This window comes from Hyla sarda, chromosome 8 (genome assembly GCF_029499605.1).
Source record: "Hyla sarda isolate aHylSar1 chromosome 8, aHylSar1.hap1, whole genome shotgun sequence".
Classification (NCBI taxonomy): Eukaryota; Metazoa; Chordata; class Amphibia; order Anura; family Hylidae; genus Hyla; species Hyla sarda.
In genome coordinates this window covers 228270417-228290847 of record NC_079196.1, presented here as the reverse complement: position 1 = coordinate 228290847, position 20431 = coordinate 228270417, and the positions used below count along the sequence as shown (strand labels likewise).

Below are 20431 nucleotides of genomic sequence, written 5' to 3'. Positions count from 1 at the left end.
TACAGTAAAGAATCCCCATCTGTGATGATGGTGAAACATTTCTCACCTCCTACTATGATCAGGTGGCCAATCTAAACAGGTGAGTCGGATTCTGTGTTTGCAAAGTAACTGTTACGCCGAGGGCTCCAGGTCCCTGCTCCTCCCCGGAGCGCTCGCAGCGTTCACCTCCGTGCCGCGCCCCGGTCAGACCCGCTGACCGGGAGCGCTGCACTAGTGTCTTCGGCGGGGATGCGACCCGCGTAGTGGGACGCGCCTGCCCGCGGTTCGCATCCCAATCTCCTCACCTGCCCCGTCCTCCGTCTACTCAGTCCCGCACGCGCGGCCCCGCTCCCTAGGGCGCGCGCGTGCCGGCTCTCTGAGATTTAAAGGGCCAGTGCGCCATTGATTGGCGCCTGGCCCAATCAGTACCTGCACCTGTGCCCTCCTTATAAAAACCCAATTCCCCTTCCTGTCATCGCCGGATCTTGTTGCCTAGTGCCCAGTGAAAGCGTTTTCTGTGTTCCCAAGCCTGTGTTCCAGACCTTCTGCTGTTGCCCCTGACTACGACCCTTGCTGCCTGCCCTGACCTTCTGCTACGTCCGACCTTGCTCTTGCCTTGTCCTTCTGTACCGCGCCTGTCTCAGCTGTCAGCTGGGGTTGAGTCGCTATCGGGTGGAACGACCTGGGGGTTACCTGCCGCTGCAAGTCCATCCTGTTCTGCGGCGGGCTCTGGTGAAAACCGGTAACCTCTTAGACTCCGTTCCCCTGGTACGGCCCACGTCATCACCCCACTGACACAGAGGAACCACCACCAGTCTCCTCGCTGCATACCTATCCGGATCCTGACCGTAACTATAGTGGCTGTAGTTTGTGGTATATACGGTGGTAGATGTGTAGATGGTGGTGCTGGTGTCCAGTAGAAGGGTCCAGAAAGGGTTGGACATGGAAGCACTGAGAAGATGAGGGAGCTCTTGTGGTAAAGGTTCTATCTCTATGGGTGCATGCTCTGTTCTAAAATGTGTCAGGGCGTTCCTGATGATCACTGGTCTTATCTTGGAGATTTAAGATGTGGAAGAAATAAACTAGAATTTTATTTAATTCTAATTCAATGTACTGGATATTGTTTTCCTGCCTATACAGCCCATAGAGCTACTATAGCCCCTATAGCCACTACTGCCCCTACAGCTACTATATCCCCTACAGCCTCTACAGCTACTATATCCCCTACAGCCACTACAGCCCCTACAGCTACTATATCCTCTACAGCCTCTACAGCTACTATATCCCCTACAGCCACTACAGCTACTACAGACCCTTCAGGCACTACAGCTACTACAGTACTATAACCTCTACAGACCATACGGCCCCTACAACCTCTACAGCTAATAAAACCACTACAGCTACTACAGCCCCTTCATCCACTACAGCCCCACAGCTACTATAACCTCTACAGACCATACGGCCCCTACAACCTCTACAGCTACTATACCCACTACAGCTACTACAGTCCCTACAGCCCCTTCAGCCACTATATCCCCTACAGCCTATAAAGCCACTACAGCCCTTTCTGCCCCAACAGCTACTATACCCCCTACAGCCTATACCCCCCCTACAGCTACTATAACCTCTACAGCACATACGACCTCTACAGCTACTAAACCTACTACAGCTACTACAGCCCCTTCAGTCACTAAAGCCTCCTCAGCCCCTACAGCTACTACAGCCCCTTGAGCTTTGAGCTACTATAACCCTATAACCTCTACAGCTACTATAGCCTGTGCAGCGTATACAGACCCTACAACCTCTACAGCTACTATGCCCACTACAACTACTATAGCCTGTGCAGCGTATACAGACCCTACAACCTCTACAGCTACTATGCCCACTACAACTAGTATAGCCTGTGCAGCGTTTACAGACCCTACAACCTCTACAGCTACTATGCCCACTACAACTAGTATAGCCTGTGCAGCGTATACAGACCCTACAACCTCTACAGCTACTATGCCCACTACAACTACTATAGCCTGTGCAGCGTATACAGACCCTACAACCTCTACAGCTACTATGCCCACTACAACTAGTATAGCCTGTGCAGCGTATACAGACCCTACAACCTCTACAGCTACTATGCCCACTACAACTACTATAGCCTGTGCAGCGTATACAGACCCTACAACCTCTACAGCTACTATACTCACTACAGATCCCACAGCCACTATAACCCGTACAGCCTTTTCATCCACTACAGATCCTACAGCCCATATAGCATATACAGCCTCTAAAGTAACTGTAACCTATACAGCCCTTACAGTTCAAAAAAGCCCCCTAAAGCCACTACAGCCTATACAGCCACTACAGATCCTTCATCCACTACAGCCCCAACAGCCCCTCCATAAACTGCAGACCCTACAGCCTCTTCATAAACTTCAGCCATGATAGCCCCTACAGCCTATACAGACCCTACAGCTTCTATATTCCCTACAGCTCCTATAGCCTATACATCTACTACAGACCCTACATCTACTACAGACCCTACATCTACTACAGACCCTACATCTACTACAGACCCTACATCTACTATAGCCTATACATCTACTACAGACCCCACATCTACTACAGACCCTACATCTACTATAGCCTATACATCTACTACAGACCCTACATCTACTATAGCCTATACATCTACTACAGACCCTACATCTACTACAGACCCTACATCTACTATAGCCTATACATCTACTACAGACCCCACATCTACTACAGACCCTACATCTACTATAGCCTATACATCTACTACAGACCCTACATCTACTACAGACCCTACATCTACTACAGACCCTACATCTACTATAGCCTATACATCTACTACAGACCCCACATCTACTACAGACCCTACATCTACTACAGACCCTACATCTACTACAGACCCTACATCTACTATAGCCTATACATCTACTACAGACCCTCCCTACATCTACTACAGACCCTACATCTACTATAGCCTATACATCTACTACAGACCCCACATCTACTACAGACCCTACATCTACTACAGACCCTACATCTACTACAGACCCTACAGCTACTACAGACCCTACATCTACTACAGACCCTACATCTACTACAGACCCTACAGCTACTACAGACCCTACATCTACTACAGACCCTACATCTACTACAGACCCTACATCTACTATAGCCTATACATCTACTACAGACCCTACATCTACTATAGCCTATACATCTACTACAGACCCTACATCTACTACAGACCCTACATCTACTACAGACCCTACATCTACTACAGACCCTACATCTACTACAGACCCTACATCTACTACAGACCCTACATCTACTATAGCCTATACATCTACTACAGACCCTACATCTACTATAGCCTATACATCTACTACAGACCCTACATCTACTACAGACCCTACATCTACTACAGACCCTACATCTACTACAGACCCTACATCTACTACAGACCCTACATCTACTACAGACCCTACATCTACTATAGCCTATACATCTACTACAGACCCTACATCTACTACAGACCCTACATCTACTACAGACCCTACATCTACTACAGACCCTACATCTACTATAGCCTATACATCTACTACAGACCCTACATCTACTACAGACCCTACAGCTACTACAGACCCTACATCTACTACAGACCCTACAGCTACTACAGACCCTACATCTACTATAGCCTATACAGCTACTACAGACCCTACATCTACTACAGACCCTACATCTACTACAGACCCTACATCTACTACAGACCCTACAGCTACTTCAGACCCTACATCTACTACAGACCCTACATCTACTACAGACCCTACATCTACTACAGACCCTACAGCTACTACAGACCCTACATCTACTATAGCCTATACATCTACTACAGACCCTACATCTACTACAGACCCTACAGCTACTACAGACCCTACATCTACTATAGCCTATACATCTACTACAGACCCTACATCTACTATAGCCTATACATCTACTACAAACCCTACATCTACTATAGCCTATACATCTACTACAGACCCTACATCTACTATAGCCTATACATCTACTACAGACCCTACATCTACTACAGACCCTACAGCTACTACAGACCCTACAGCTACTACAGACCCTACATCTACTATAGCCTATACATCTACTACAGACCCTACATCTACTACAGACCCTACATCTACTATAGCCTATACATCTACTACAGACCCTACATCTACTACAGACCCTACATCTACTATAGCCTATACATCTACTACAGACCCTACATCTACTAAAGACCCTACATCTACTACAGACCCTACATCTACTACAGACCCTACATCTACTACAGACCCTACATCTACTACAGACCCTACATCTACTATAGCCTATACAGCTACTACAGACCCTACATCTACTACAGACCCTACATCTACTATAGTCTATACATCTACTACAGACCCTACATCTACTACAGACCCTACATCTACTACAGACCCTACATCTACTACAGACCCTACATCTACTATAGCCTATACATCTACTACAGACCCTACATCTACTACAGACCCTACAGCTACTACAGACCCTACATCTACTATAGTCTATACATCTACTACAGACACTACATCTACTACAGACCCTACATCTACTACAGACCCTACATCTACTAAAGACCCTACATCTACTATAGCCTATACATCTACTACAGACCCTACATCTACTACAGACCCTACATCTACTAAAGACCCTACATCTACTACAGACCCTACATCTACTACAGACCCTACATCTACTACAGACCCTACATCTACTATAGCCTATACATCTACTACAGACCCTACATCTACTATAGCCTATACATCTACTACAGACCCTACATCTACTACAGACCCTACATCTACTACAGACCCTACATCTACTACAGACCCTACATCTACTACAGACCCTACATCTACTACAGACCCTACATCTACTACAGACCCTACATCTACTACAGACCCTACATCTACTAAAGACCCTACATCTACTATAGCCTATACAGCTACTACAGACCCTACATCTACTACAGACCCTACATCTACTACAGACCCTACATCTACTATAGTCTATACATCTACTACAGACCCTACATCTACTACAGACCCTACATCTACTGCAGACCCTACATCTACTACAGACCCTACATCTACTACAGACCCTACATCTACTACAGACCCTACATCTACTATAGCCTATACATCTACTACAGACCCTACATCTACTATAGCCTATACATCTACTACAGACCCTACATCTACTACAGACCCTACATCTACTACAGACCCTACATCTACTACAGACCCTACATCTACTAAAGACCCTACATCTACTATAGCCTATACATCTACTACAGACCCTACATCTACTACAGACCCTACATCTACAACAGACCATACATCTACTATAGTCTATACATCTACTACAGACCCTACATCTACTACAGACCCTACATCTACTACAGACCCTACATCTACTAAAGACCCTACATCTACTACAGACCCTACATCTACTACAGACCCTACATCTACTACAGACCCTACATCTACTACAGACCCTACATCTACTACAGACCCTACATCTACTATAGCCTATACATCTACTACAGACCCTACATCTACTACAGACCCTACAGCTACTACAGACCCTACATCTACTATAGCCTATACATCTACTACAGACCCTACATCTACTATAGCCTATACATCTACTACAAACCCTACATCTACTATAGCCTATACATCTACTACAGACCCTACATCTACTACAGACCCTACAGCTACTACAGACCCTACAGCTACTACAGACCCTACATCTACTATAGCCTATACATCTACTACAGACCCTACATCTACTACAGACCCTACATCTACTATAGCCTATACATCTACTACAGACCCTACATCTACTACAGACCCTACATCTACTATAGCCTATACATCTACTACAGACCCTACATCTACTAAAGACCCTACATCTACTACAGACCCTACATCTACTACAGACCCTACAGCTACTATAGCCTATACAGTTACTATAGACCCTACAGCTACTACAGACCCTACATCTACTACAGACCCTACATCTACTACAGACCCTACATCTACTACAGACCCTACATCTACTACAGACCCTACATCTACTATAGTCTATACATCTACTACAGACCCTACATCTACTACAGACCCTACATCTACTACAGACCCTACATCTACTACAGACCCTACATCTACTATAGCCTATACATCTACTACAGACCCTACATCTACTACAGACCCTACATCTACTACAGACCCTACATCTACTACAGACCCTACAGCTACTACAGACCCTACATCTACTATAGTCTATACATCTACTACAGACCCTACATCTACTACAGACCCTACATCTACTACAGACCCTACATCTACTAAAGACCCTACATCTACTATAGCCTATACATCTACTACAGACCCTACATCTACTACAGACCCTACATCTACTAAAGACCCTACATCTACTACAGACCCTACATCTACTACAGACCCTACATCTACTACAGACCCTACATCTACTACAGACCCTACATCTACTATAGCCTATACATCTACTACAGACCCTACATCTACTATAGCCTATACATCTACTACAGACCCTACATCTACTACAGACCCTACATCTACTACAGACCCTACATCTACTACAGACCCTACATCTACTACAGACCCTACATCTACTACAGACCCTACATCTACTATAGTCTATACATCTACTACAGACCCTACATCTACTACAGACCCTACATCTAGTACAGACCCTACATCTACTACAGACCCTACATCTACTATAGCCTATACATCTACTACAGACCCTACATCTACTACAGACCCTACATCTACTACAGACCCTACATCTACTACAGACCCTACATCTACTACAGACCCTACATCTACTACAGACCCCACATCTACTACAGACCCTACATCTACTACAGACCCTACATCTACTAAAGACCCTACATCTACTATAGGCTATACATCTACTACAGACCCTACATCTACTACAGACCCTACATCTACTATAGCCTATACATCTACTACAGACCCTACATCTACTACAGACCCTACATCTACTAAAGACCCTACATCTACTATAGCCTATACATCTACTACAGACCCTACATCTACTACAGACCCTACATCTACTATAGCCTATACATCTACTACAGACCCTACATCTACTACAGACCCTACATCTACTACAGACCCTACATCTACTAAAGACCCTACATCTACTACAGACCCTACATCTACTACAGACCCTACATCTACTACAGACCCTACATCTACTACAGACCCTACATCTACTATAGCCTATACATCTACTACAGACCCTACATCTACTACAGACCCTACATCTACTACAGACCCTACATCTACTATAGTCTATACATTTACTACAGACCCTACATCTACTACAGACCCTACATCTACTACAGACCCTACATCTACTAAAGACCCTACATCTACTATAGCCTATACATCTACTACAGACCCTACATCTACTACAGACCCTACATCTACTACAGACCCTACATCTACTAAAGACCCTACATCTACTATAGCCTATACATTTACTACAGACCCTACATCTACTACAGACCCTACATCTACTATAGCCTATACATCTAGTACAGACCCTACATCTACTACAGACCCTACATCTACTACAGACCCTACATCTACTACAGACCCTACATCTACTACAGACCCTACATCTACTACAGACCCTACATCTACTATAGCCTATACATTTACTACAGACCCTACATCTACTACAGACCCTACAGCTACTACAGACCCTACATCTACTATAGGCTATACATCTACTACAGACCCTACATCTACTACAGACCCTACATCTACTACAGACCCTACATCTACTACAGACCCTACATCTACTACAGACCCTACATCTACTACAGACCCTACATCTACTAAAGACCCTACATCTACTACAGACCCTACATCTACTACAGACCCTACATCTACTACAGACCCTACATCTACTATAGCCTATACATCTACTACAGACCCTACATCTACTACAAACCCTACATCTACTACAGACCCTACATCTACTACAGACCCTACATCTACTACAGACGCTACATCTACTACAGACCCTACATCTACTACAGACCCTACATCTACTATAGCCTATACAGCTACTACAGACCCTACATCTACTATAGTCTATACATTTACTACAGACCCTACATCTACTACTGACCCTACATCTACTATAGCCTATACATCTACTACAGACCCTACATCTACTACAGACCCTACATCTACTACAGACCCTACATCTACTACAGACCCTACATCTACTACAGACCCTACATCTACTACAGACCCTACATCTACTACAGACCCTACATCTACTATAGCCTATACATCTACTACAGACCCTACATCTACTACAGACCCTACATCTACTACAGACTCTACATCTACTATAGTCTATACATCTACTACAGACCCTACATCTACTACAGACCCTACATCTACTACAGACCCTACATCTACTATAGCCTATACATCTACTACAGACCCTACATCTACTACAGACCCTACATCTACTACAGACCCTACAGCTACTACAGACCCTACATCTACTACAGACCCTACATCTACTACAGACCCTACATCTACTATAGCTTATACAGTTACTATAGACCCTACATCTACTACAGACCCTACATCTACTATAGCCTATACATCTACTACAGACCCTACATCTACTATAGCCTATACATCTACTACAGACCCTACATCTACTACAGACCCTACATCTACTACAGACCCTACATCTACTACAGACCCTACATCTACTACAGACCCTACATCTACTACAGACCCTACATCTACTAAAGACCCTACAGCTACTACAGACCCTACATCTACTACAGACCCTACATCTACTACAGACCCTACAGCTACTACAGACCCTACATCTACTATAGTCTATACATCTACTACAGACCCTACATCTACTACAGACCCTACAGCTACTACAGACCCTACATCTACTATAGCCTATACATCTACTACAGACCCTACATCTACTATAGCCTATACATCTACTACAGACCCTACATCTACTATAGCCTATACATCTACTACAGACCCTACATCTACTATAGCCTATACATCTACTACAGACCCTACATCTACTATAGCCTATACATCTACTACAGACCCTACATCTACTACAGACCCTACATCTACTACAGACCCTACATCTACTACAGACCCTACATCTACTACAGACCCTACATCTACTATAGCCTATACATCTACTACAGACCCTACATCTACTACAGACCCTACATCTACTACAGACCCTACATCTACTACAGACCCTACATCTACTACAGACCCTACATCTACTATAGCCTATACATCTACTACAGACCCTACATCTACTACAGACCCTACATCTACTACAGACCCTACATCTACTACAGACCCTACATCTACTATAGCCTATACATCTACTACAGACCCTACATCTACTACAGACCCTACATCTACTATAGCCTATACATCTAGTACAGACCCTACATCTACTACAGACCCTACATCTACTACAGACCCTACATCTACTACAGACCCTACATCTACTACAGACCCTACATCTACTATAGCCTATACATCTACTACAGACCCTACATCTACTACAGACCCTACATCTACTACAGACCCTACATCTACTACAGACCCTACATCTACTACAGACCCTACATCTACTACAGACCCTACATCTACTATAGCCTATACATCTACTACAGACCCTACATCTACTACAGACCCTACATCTACTACAGACCCTACAGCTACTACAGACCCTACAGCTACTACAGACCCTACATCTACTATAGCCTATACATCTACTACAGACCCTACATCTACTACAGACCCTACATCTACTATAGCCTATACATCTACTACAGACCCTACATCTACTACAGACCCTACATCTACTATAGCCTATACATCTACTACAGACCCTACATCTACTAAAGACCCTACATCTACTACAGACCCTACATCTACTACAGACCCTACAGCTACTATAGCCTATACAGTTACTATAGACCCTACAGCTACTACAGACCCTACATCTACTACAGACCCTACATCTACTACAGACCCTACATCTACTACAGACCCTACATCTACTACAGACCCTACATCTACTACAGACCCTACATCTACTACAGACCCTACATCTACTACAGACCCTACATCTACTACAGACCCTACATCTACTATAGCCTATACAGCTACTACAGACCCTACATCTACTACAGACCCTACATCTACTACAGACCCTACATCTACTATAGTCTATACATCTACTACATACCCTACATCTACTACAGACCCTACATCTACTACAGACCCTACATCTACTACAGACCCTACATCTACTACAGACCCTACATCTACTACAGACCCTACATCTACTACAGACCCTACATCTACTAAAGACCCTACATCTACTATAGCCTATACATCTACTACAGACCCTACATCTACTACAGACCCTACATCTACTAAAGACCCTACATCTACTACAGACCCTACATCTACTACAGACCCTACATCTACTACAGACCCTACATCTACTACAGACCCTACATCTACTATAGCCTATACATCTACTACAGACCCTACATCTACTATAGCCTATACATCTACTACAGACCCTACATCTACTACAGACCCTACATCTACTACAGACCCTACATCTACTACAGACCCTACATCTACTACAGACCCTACATCTACTACAGACCCTACATCTACTATAGCCTATACAGCTACTACAGACCCTACATCTACTACAGACCCTACATCTACTACAGACCCTACATCTACTATAGCCTATACATCTACTACAGACCCTACATCTACTACAGACCCTACATCTACTGCAGACCCTACATCTACTACAGACCCTACATCTACTACAGACCCTACATCTACTACAGACCCTACATCTACTACAGACCCTACATCTACTATAGCCTATACATCTACTACAGACCCTACATCTACTATAGCCTATACAGCTACTACAGACCCTACATCTACTATAGCCTATACATCTACTACAGACCCTACATCTACTACAGACCCTACATCTACTATAGCCTATACATCTACTACAGACCCTACATCTACTATAGCCTATACATCTACTACAGACCCTACATCTACTACAGACCCTACATCTACTATAGCCTATACATCTACTACAGACCCTACATCTACTACAGACCCTACATCTACTACAGACCCTACATCTACTACAGACCCTACATCTACTACAGACCCTACATCTACTACAGACCCTACATCTACTACAGACCCTACATCTACTACAGACCCTCCATCTACTACAGACCCTACATCTACTATAGTCTATACATCTACTACAGACCCTACATCTACTACAGACCCTACATCTACTATAGTCTATACATCTACTACAGACCCTACATCTACTACAGACCCTACATCTACTAAAGACCCTACATCTACTACAGACCCTCCATCTACTACAGACCCTACATCTACTACAGACCCTACATCTACTACAGACCCTACATCTACTATAGCCTATACATCTACTACAGACCCTACATCTACTACAGACCCTACAGCTACTACAGACCCTACATCTACTATAGCCTATACATCTACTACAGACCCTACATCTACTACAGACCCTACAGCTACTACAGACCCTACATCTACTATAGCCTATACATCTACTACAGACCCTACATCTACTACAGACCCTACAGCTACTACAGACCCTACAGCTACTACAGACCCTACATCTACTACAGACCCTACATCTACTATAGCCTATACATCTACTACAAACCCTACATCTACTATAGCCTATACATCTACTACAGACCCTACAGCTACTACAGACCCTACATCTACTATAGCCTATACATCTACTACAAACCCTACATCTACTATAGCCTATACATCTACTACAGACCCTACATCTACTACAGACCCTACAGCTACTACAGACCCTACAGCTACTACAGACCCTACATCTACTATAGCCTATACATCTACTACAGACCCTACATCTACTACAGACCCTACATCTACTATAGCCTATACATCTACTACAGACCCTACATCTACTACAGACCCTACATCTACTATAGCCTATACATCTACTACAGACCCTACATCTACTAAAGACCCTACATCTACTACAGACCCTACATCTACTACAGACCCTACAGCTACTATAGCCTATACAGTTACTATAGACCCTACAGCTACTACAGACCCTACATCTACTACAGACCCTATATCTACTACAGACCCTACATCTACTACAGACCCTACATCTACTACAGACCCTACATCTACTACAGACCCTACATCTACAACAGACCCTACATCTACTATAGCCTATACAGCTACTACAGACCCTACATCTACTACAGACCCTACATCTACTACAGACCCTACATCTACTACAGACCCTACATCTACTATAGTCTATACATCTACTACAGACCCTACATCTACTACAGACCCTACATCTACTACAGACTCTACATCTACTATAGTCTATACATCTACTACAGACCCTACATCTACTACAGACCCTACATCTACTACAGACCCTACATCTACTATAGCCTATACATCTACTACAGACCCATCTACTACAGACCCTACATCTACTACAGACCCTACATCTACTAAAGACCCTACATCTACTATAGCCTATACATCTACTACAGACCCTACATCTACTATAGCCTATACATCTACTACAGACCCTACATCTACTACAGACCCTACATCTACTACAGACCCTACATCTACTACAGACCCTACATCTACTACAGACCCTACATCTACTACAGACCCTACATCTACTACAGACCCTAGATCTACTATAGTCTATACATCTACTACAGACCCTACATCTACTACAGACCCTACATCTACTGCAGACCCTACATCTACTACAGACCCTACATCTACTACAGACCCTACATCTACTACAGACCCTACATCTACTACAGACCCTACATCTACTACAGACCCTACATCTACTATAGCCTATACATCTACTACAGACCCTACATCTACTACAGACCCTACATCTACTACAGACCCTACATCTACTACAGACCCTACATCTACTAAAGACCCTACATCTACTATAGCCTATACATCTACTACAGACCCTACATCTACTACAGACCCTACATCTACTACAGACCCTACATCTACTACAGACCCTACATCTACTACAGACCCTACATCTACTACAGACCCTACATCTACTACAGACCCTACATCTACTATAGCCTATACATCTACTACAGACCCTACATCTACTACAGACCCTACATCTACTACAGACCCTACATCTACTACAGACCCTACATCTACTACAGACCCTACATCTACTAAAGACCCTACATCTACTATAGCCTATACATCTACTACAGACCCTACATCTACTACAGACCCTACATCTACTACAGACCCTACATCTACTACAGACCCTACATCTACTACAGACCCTACATCTACTATAGCCTATACATCTACTACAGACCCTACATCTACTACAGACCCTACATCTACTACAGACCCTACATCTACTATAGTCTATACATCTACTACAGACCCTACATCTAGTACAGACCCTACATCTACTACAGACCCTACATCTACTACAGACCCTACATCTACTACAGACCCTACATCTACTACAGACCCTACATCTACTACAGACCCTACATCTACTACAGACCCTACATCTACTACAGACCCTACATATACTACAGACCCTACATCTACTACAGACCCTACATCTACTACAGACCCTACATCTACTATAGGCTATACATCTACTACAGACCCTACATCTACTACAGACCCTACATCTACTACAGACCCTACATCTACTATAGGCTATACATCTACTACAGACCCTACATCTACTACAGACCCTACATCTACTACAGACCCTACATCTACTACAGACCCTACATCTACTAAAGACCCTACATCTACTACAGACCCTACATCTACTACAGACCCTACATCTACTACAGACCCTACATCTACTAAAGACCCTACATCTACTACAGACCCTACATCTACTACAGACCCTACATCTACTACAGACCCTACATCTACTATAGCCTATACATCTACTACAGACCCTACATCTACTACAAACCCTACATCTACTACAGACCCTACATCTACTACAGACCCTACATCTACTACAGACCCTACATCTACTACAGACCCTACATCTACTACAGACCCTACATCTACTACAGACCCTACATCTACTACAGACCCTACATCTACTACAGACCCTACATCTACTACAGACCCTACAGCTACTACAGACCCTACATCTACTACAGACCCTACATCTACTACAGACCCTACATCTACTATAGCCTATACATCTACTACAGACCCTACATCTACTATAGCCTATACAGCTACTACAGACCCTACATCTACTATAGCCTATACATCTACTACAGACCCTACATCTACTACAGACCCTACATCTACTATAGCCTATACATCTACTACAGACCCTACATCTACTATAGCCTATACATCTACTACAGACCCTACATCTACTACAGACCCTACATCTACTATAGCCTATACATCTACTACAGACCCTACATCTACTACAGACCCTACATCTACTACAGACCCTACATCTACTATAGTCTATACATCTACTACAGACCCTACATCTACTACAGACCCTACATCTACTACAGACCCTACATCTACTAAAGACCCTACATCTACTACAGACCCTCCATCTACTACAGACCCTACATCTACTACAGACCCTACATCTACTACAGACCCTACATCTACTACAGACCCTACATCTACTACAGACCCTACATCTACTACAGACCCTACATCTACTACAGACCCTACATCTACTATAGCCTATACATCTACTACAGACCCTACATCTTCTACAGACCCTACAGCTACTACAGACCCTACATCTACTATAGCCTATACATCTACTACAGACCCTACATCTACTACAGACCCTACAGCTACTACAGACCCTACATCTACTATAGCCTATACATCTACTACAGACCCTACATCTACTATAGCCTATACATCTACTACAAACCCTACATCTACTATAGCCTATACATCTACTACAGACCCTACATCTACTACAGACCCTACAGCTACTACAGACCCTACAGCTACTACAGACCCTACATCTACTATAGCCTATACATCTACTACAGACCCTACATCTACTACAGACCCTACATCTACTATAGCCTATACATCTACTACAGACCCTACATCTACTACAGACCCTACATCTACTATAGCCTATACATCTACTACAGACCCTACATCTACTAAAGACCCTACATCTACTACAGACCCTACATCTACTACAGACCCTACAGCTACTATAGCCTATACAGTTACTATAGACCCTACAGCTACTACAGACCCTACATCTACTACAGACCCTATATCTACTACAGACCCTACATCTACTACAGACCCTACATCTACTACAGACCCTACATCTACTACAGACCCTACATCTACTACAGACCCTACATCTACTACAGACCCTACATCTACTACAGACCCTACATCTACTACAGACCCTACATCTACTACAGACCCTACATCTACAACAGACCCTACATCTACTATAGTCTATACAGCTACTACAGACCCTACATCTACTACAGACCCTACATCTACTACAGACCCTACATCTACTACAGACCCTACATCTACTATAGTCTATACATCTACTACAGACCCTACATCTACTACAGACCCTACATCTACTACAGACTCTACATCTACTATAGTCTATACATCTACTACAGACCCTACATCTACTACAGACCCTACATCTACTACAGACCCTACATCTACTATAGCCTATACATCTACTACAGACCCATCTACTACAGACCCTACATCTACTACAGACCCTACATCTACTAAAGACCCTACATCTACTATAGCCTATACATCTACTACAGACCCTACATCTACTATAGCCTATACATCTACTACAGACCCTACATCTACTACAGACCCTACATCTACTACAGACCCTACATCTACTACAGACCCTACATCTACTACAGACCCTACATCTACTACAGACCCTACATCTACTATAGTCTATACATCTACTACAGACCCTACATCTACTACAGACCCTACATCTACTGCAGACCCTACATCTACTACAGACCCTACATCTACTACAGACCCTACATCTACTACAGACCCTACATCTACTACAGACCCTACATCTACTACAGACCCTACATCTACTATAGCCTATACATCTACTACAGACCCTACATCTACTACAGACCCTACATCTACTACAGACCCTACATCTACTACAGACCCTACATCTACTAAAGACCCTACATCTACTATAGCCTATACATCTACTACAGACCCTACATCTACTACAGACCCTACATCTACTACAGACCCTACATCTACTACAGACCCTACATCTACTACAGACCCTACATCTACTACAGACCCTACATCTACTACAGACCCTACATCTACTATAGCCTATACATCTACTACAGACCCTACATCTACTACAGACCCTACATCTACTACAGACCCTACATCTACTACAGACCCTACATCTACTACAGACCCTACATCTACTAAAGACCCTACATCTACTATAGCCTATACATCTACTACAGACCCTACATCTACTACAGACCCTACATCTACTACAGACCCTACATCTACTACAGACCCTACATCTACTACAGACCCTACATCTACTATAGCCTATACATCTACTACAGACCCTACATCTACTACAGACCCTACATCTACTACAGACCCTACATCTACTATAGTCTATACATCTACTACAGACCCTACATCTAGTACAGACCCTAAATCTACTACAGACCCTACATCTACTACAGACCCTACATCTACTACAGACCCTACATCTACTACAGACCCTACATCTACTACAGACCCTACATCTACTACAGACCCTACATCTACTACAGACCCTACATCTACTACAGACCCTACATCTACTATAGGCTATACATCTACTACAGACCCTACATCTACTACAGACCCTACATCTACTACAGACCCTACATCTACTATAGGCTATACATCTACTACAGACCCTACATCTACTACAGACCCTACATCTACTACAGACCCTACATCTACTACAGACCCTACATCTACTAAAGACCCTACATCTACTACAGACCCTACATCTACTACAGACCCTACATCTACTACAGACCCTACATCTACTATAGCCTATACATCTACTACAGACCCTACATCTACTACAGACCCTACATCTACTACAGACCCTACATCTACTACAGACCCTACATCTACTACAGACCCTACATCTACTACAGACCCTACATCTACTACAGACCCTACATCTACTATAGCCTATACAGCTACTACAGACCCTACATCTACTATAGTCTATACATTTACTACAGACCCTACATCTACTACAGACCCTACATCTACTACAGACCCTACATCTACTACTGACCCTACATCTACTATAGCCTATACATCTACTACAGACCCTACATCTACTACAGACCCTACATCTACTACAGACCCTACATCTACTACAGACCCTACATCTACTACAGACCCTACATCTACTACAGACCCTACATCTACTACAGACCCTACATCTACTACAGACCCTACATCTACTATAGCCTATACATCTACTACAGACCCTACATCTACTACAGACCCTACATCTACTACAGACTCTACATCTACTACAGACCCTACATCTACTACAGACCCTACATCTACTACAGACCCTACATCTACTACAGACCCTACATCTACTACAGACCCTACATCTACTACAGACCCTACATCTACTACAGACCCTACATCTACTACAGACCCTACATCTACTACAGACCCTACATCTACTACAGACCCTACATCTACTACAGACCCTACATCTACTACAGACCCTACATCTACTATAGCCTATACATCTACTACAGACCCTACATCTACTATAGTCTATACATTTACTACAGACCCTACATCTACTATAGCCTATACATCTACTACAGACCCTACATCTACTACAGACCCTACATCTACTACAGACCCTACATCTACTACAGACCCTACATCTACTACAGACCCTACATCTACTACAGACCCTACATCTACTACAGACCCTACATCTACTACAGACCCTACATCTACTACAGACCCTACATCTACTATAGCCTATACATCTACTACAGACCCTACATCTACTACAGACCCTACATCTACTACAGACCCTACATCTACTACAGACCCTACATCTACTATAGCCTATACATCTACTACAGACCCTACATCTACTACAGACCCTACATCTACTACAGACCCTACATCTACTACAGACCCTACATCTACTACAGACCCTACATCTACTACAGACCCTACATCTACTACAGACCCTACATCTACTATAGCCTATACATCTACTACAGACCCTACATCTACTACAGACCCTACATCTACTACAGACCCTACATCTACTATAGCCTATACAGCTACTACAGACCCTACATCTACTAAATACCCTACATCTACTATAGCCTATACATCTACTACAGACCCTACATCTACTACAGACCCTACATCTACTATAGCCTATACATCTACTACAGACCCTACATCTACTACAGACCCTACATCTACTACAGACCCTACATCTACTATAGCCTATACATCTACTACAGACCCTACATCTACTACAGACCCTACATCTACTACAGACCCTACATCTACTACAGACCCTACATCTACTACAGACCCTACATCTACTACAGACCCTACATCTACTAAATACCCTACATCTACTATAGCCTATACATCTACTACAGACCCTACATCTACTATAGCCTATACATCTACTACAGACCCTACATCTACTACAGACCCTACATCTACTATAGTCTATACATCTACTACAGACCCTACATCTACTACAGACCCTACATCTACTACAGACCCTACATCTACTACAGACCCTACATCTACTACAGACCCTACATCTACTACAGACCCTACATCTACTACAGACCCTACATCTACTACAGACCCTACATCTACTACAGACCCTACATCTACTACAGACCCTACATCTACTACAGACCCTACATCTACTACAGACCCTACATCTACTACAGACCCTACATCTACTACAGACCCTACATCTACTATAGCCTAGACATCTACTACAGACCCTACAGCTACTACAGACCCTACAGCTACTACAGACCCTACATCTACTACAGACCCTACATCTACTACAGACCCTACATCTACTATAGTCTATACATCTACTACAGACCCTACATCTACTACAGACCCTACATCTACTACAGACCCTACATCTACTACAGACCCTACATCTACTACAGACCCTACATCTACTACAGACCCTACATCTACTATAGTCTATACATCTACTACAGACCCTACATCTACTACAGACCCTACAGCTACTATAGCCTATACATCTACTACAGACCCTACATCTACTACAGACCCTACATCTACTACAGACCCTACATCTACTACAGACCCTACATCTACTACAGACCCTACATCTACTACAGACCCTACATCTACTACAGACCCTACATCTACTACAGACCCTACATCTACTACAGACCCTACATCTACTACAGACCCTACATCTACTATAGCCTATACATCTACTACAGACCCTACATCTACTACAGACCCTACATCTACTACAGACCCTACATCTACTATAGCCTATACATCTACTACAGACCCTACATCTACTACAGACCCTACATCTACTATAGCCTATACAGCCCATATTATAGTCACTACAGAAGTTAGAGCTAGTAGCCACTTCAACACCTAAATACCAATATATCCATTACACCTTCTATAGCCCCTACTGCCCCCTACAGGCAGTCTATTCAGCTTTTGTATCTCTGCATATGAATGGAGAAAACAGAATCAAATAACACAAAGTAATAATACATTTGCAATATGACTTGTGAACTATTCTATTTACTTAACTTTACATCTCACCATGAATTTCTAGATTTAACTGGTTCACACAGGTTAAGCTGGTTATCGTGTTTGTGGAGATCTGCAGACTATTGTTCCTTTAAGGATATAGGTATTTTGTTCTGCAGACGTCACTCTGAACACCAACACAATCCTCT

At 43.2% G+C, this 20431-nt stretch overlaps 2 protein-coding genes across 3 annotated transcripts in view; both read right to left on the bottom strand.

Moving 5' to 3' along the window:
• Positions 1 to 20431, bottom strand: part of LOC130283982 (up-regulator of cell proliferation-like) — a 99682-nt gene that overhangs the window by 54734 nt on the left and 24517 nt on the right. The window lies entirely within an intron of this gene.
• LOC130283985 (up-regulator of cell proliferation-like) overlaps positions 1 to 20431 on the bottom strand; it is a 53797-nt gene that overhangs the window by 9140 nt on the left and 24226 nt on the right. The gene's annotated exons all lie outside the window — the stretch shown is intronic.